Source organism: Austrofundulus limnaeus, unplaced genomic scaffold (assembly GCF_001266775.1).
Source record: "Austrofundulus limnaeus strain Quisiro unplaced genomic scaffold, Austrofundulus_limnaeus-1.0 Scaffold1266, whole genome shotgun sequence".
Classification (NCBI taxonomy): Eukaryota; Metazoa; Chordata; class Actinopteri; order Cyprinodontiformes; family Rivulidae; genus Austrofundulus; species Austrofundulus limnaeus.
In genome coordinates, this window is record NW_013953668.1 from 30577 (window position 1) to 34414 (window position 3838).

The following is a 3838-nucleotide window of genomic DNA, read 5'->3' on the forward strand; positions in this document are numbered from 1 at the left end:
CACTAGTCCAGCTGTTTCAGTTTATATACATATATCAAGGCTGCAAATACTTCTTAAGTACAGTCCTTTTATTTGAATGATTCTGTCCTGCTGGAGTGTGACATGATTTGTTTGTGTACAAACTAATACACTATCAGAGTTTTATATATTTATACTTCTCATTCAACCACAGTTAAATTCACTCTATCTAGGAGGCTCAGTTTATATGGATAGTTTTTATTTTTTACAACAACAAGCTGGAATGAAAACAAGTAAAAATTAAGTAAAAGTAACGACTTTATACTTCTTGCTTTTTTTTAAAAAAATGTAATGAGTAGAAAGTACAGGTAGTTGTAAGAAAATGTAATAAGTAGAAGTAAAAAGTAGGCTGAAAAATAATTACTCAAGTAAAGTACAGACACCCAAAAATTCTACTTAAATACAGTAACAAAGTATGTGTACTTTGTTCCTTTACAACTCTGTTCAGGAGATACAAAAAACTTCAAATGTGTACCTTTTTTTTCCAATTCATGACAAACTTGGGAAAAAGAAATTACCTAGGCAATTATTTTAGGAAGGTATTGACATGTAACAACAGTTTCCTGTATTCATCATATGCATGGACTCTGGAGTAGAGAATCATTTTCTCACAAAAAGCACACATCCAGGCTCTGATAAATAATGAAAAAAAAAAGCTATTATCAAGACTCTTATAAGAACTGTGGTCTGATGAACGTTCAGTCACATTTTCAAAGGAACAAAACTGAAGTTAGCTGCAAAACTTAAGATGAATTTCATTTTCTAAAAGATGATAACCCCAAGCTTACATCAACAAAGTCAACAACAACAAATGGCTTCAACAGACAATTTTTTTTTGGAAAATTACATCTAGACCTGAATCTAACCTGAAGAGGGCTGTGGATTTGGATTATAGATTGATTGATTGGACAAATACCTACTAATAACATGGATGTCTAAAAAGACTGAAGGCTGTATTTTAATCAGAAGGTGCTTCAGCAAGATTTTAGTTTAACCCCTAATTTACAGTAGATGGGGTTCTGCTCCAGTCTGACCTCTGCATCAAATACACAACCATCATAATCAATGAGAGTATTTACACTGGCTCCAGGGCGGCGGCGAGGGGACAGCGATCTGCCAAAATTTGATTCAGTTCAATTTTTTTCGGACACCAGAGCTACAGAGTCAATCTACTCAGATCACATTACACCAACAGGAAAAGGAACGAGCACAGCATCTGTAATTTTAAAACAACGCACCAAAAGCAGACTAACTTTGCCGAAATCACAGCGATAATAATAAATATGTGGACATATTTCTACACAAATGCTGTCAAAATGTATCGTTGTGTTTGGGAAGCAGATGGCAACATGTAGCGTCCAGCATATGTACACACATGACACACGCAGATTTTATTTTGAAATCAGAATATTCAAAAATACAACAGTGATGCAGTTTCAATTGTGTTTGGAGTCCGTCTTTCATAGAATTAATTATTTTACGCTGACTTCCACATTCATCACTGGATTTATTGCACAATCTTACATTTCACGCACACGCTTCTCGGACCTCCTCTGTGCTTCGTACTGGAGCGGACCTGCGCATAAATAAACAGGATAAATTGGGGCGCAAACGAGCGGCTGTGAACTGCGCACTGCAGCGAAGCGGAACCACATTTAGTGTAAATTAGGGGTAAGGATGTGCACTCATGCAACCAGTTTGTTATGTTTCTTCTCATAACTGTATAAACTCAACAGAACCTCAGTGAAACGCAAGGAGGTTCTACAGAACTGGATTGTGCAGAAACCATGTGATCGGCTGGAGAAGCTAACGGCTAACGCTAAACGGTCAAGAGTCTGGATTTCCCATTACTGTACATGTTGACAACAGAGCAGAAAAAAAAGGACTGACGATGTAGAAATCATTTAAACTATTAATAATAATATTAACACAATTATTATTAATATTTTACAGTTTATATTATCTATCTAATGCTTTAAATAATGTCAGAAAAGCTGTTTGTGTTATGGATTTATTAACAGAAGATAAACAGGAAAACGTCTCATTTTACAACACGAGTCAGCAGATTTGATCTTATTTATCTCAATGTGATCTGAGCAGAACATAATGTAACAGTTTAAAATGAAAATAATCTGATAAAGTCCATGTAATCACTGTTAGTTATTGAACTGTTAGCAGATATTAGCTTGTGGAGCATAAATACAGAGTTTAGCTCTGTTGAATCATGTTACAATTTAACACAAACTATTAAAAATTACTTCGTCAATATTACTTTTGGTGTCAGTAGTAACTACTCGGTAGTTACTAGGTAGTTAAGCTTTTTTCATGTACCTTATTGTAAAGTGTTACCTAAAATAGTATTTTTAGGTTTCTGTTAGAGGAACCTGACTTGTTAAGAAGATGTTAGCTAATAGAGACAAGTTTCATCCTATAACCAGAGAACATTTTCTAACTGTTGACTGGTAAATATAAATATTCTTGTTTTTTATGACAGTAAGAAGAAATAATAAATATACTTTATTACAGCTGAAGTCATCATTTTTTTAAAGTCTAAGTTACAGGCTGACTTCAGGTCTGGTTTAGATCATTGTTACTTATAAATTTTATATTTTTTCTGGAATAAATCTGCTGTTTTACATGATTGTTGAATGAAATTAACATAATTATTAATTTATTGTAAAAACGTGACAGATAATGTGTGAAACAGATCCAGTTCAGCTGCTATTTATCTATTAGTCTCGATGGAGGCTGCACTGTAAGAAGTTTGAAGTCAGTTAAACTTGCAAATAAAAGTCCACCTGCTGCGTTAAAAACGCACGTTAACTCAACTTGAGGAATATCGTTTCAACTCAGAAGTTAAAGTTTAAAAAGTTGATTGCGCTACATTGTTTTTGTTGTGTCGACATAGTTTTTTAAGTTGTCAAAATTGATTTAACTGTTAATCACTAGTTGTTTTAACTTAAGACTGTGAGTTGAAACAATTAAAAATTAAACATCACCAACATGATAAACTTTCCTTAGCAAGTTGAACAAACACACATTTCCATGTTAATGTAACTCACTACTTTGAGTTAAAATGATGTGACTTTACATTTTAAGTTGAGACAATTTAATTTCCAAATTTGTTTCAACTTACATGATGGATGGTGTTAAAAGGGTTAACAGACACCACAAGGTGTCAATTCACCTTATATTCAAGAGTGTAAATTTAACACAAAGAGTTAATATCATTACACTGCTCTGTATTTAGTAGAAAAGTGTAACGGAGTCACCCTTCACACAACATACCTCTCACTCATGGTGTCGATTTTTGTCCAGTAACATAAACTTAAAGTTTATGTTAAACTTGATCAAACTGAACAAGAAAACTAACCAGAACAACTAATTTTTACTCTCATGAACGACTTTAATAGTCATAAACATGCAAAAACATCATTTCCGTATGATTTATCAGCAAGGAATGCTGGGTAAAAACTGGTCTGTCTGACTTTCAAACCCAAGTTCAATCAAATCATTCAAATTCCCAAATAGTCAACACAATGAATAATGTTTTAAATAATGTTATAATTATAATAATAATAATAATAATGTAAGAACCTGCTCCATGAGACTAATACCAGCTTAATCTCATAAAGTCATGTCCCACAAGACCTTGCAGGGGGGTGATGTTAGTTCATGCTCATGACCTTCCGTCCGCAGGACATAAGGGTTTTAAAGCTACTTTCAGAGCATTAAAGCAAATTGCCTACTGGCCAGGGATGAAAAAAGATGTAAAAAGCTACTGTATGTTGAAGGATGTTTGGTTTGTGGACAGTTCCAC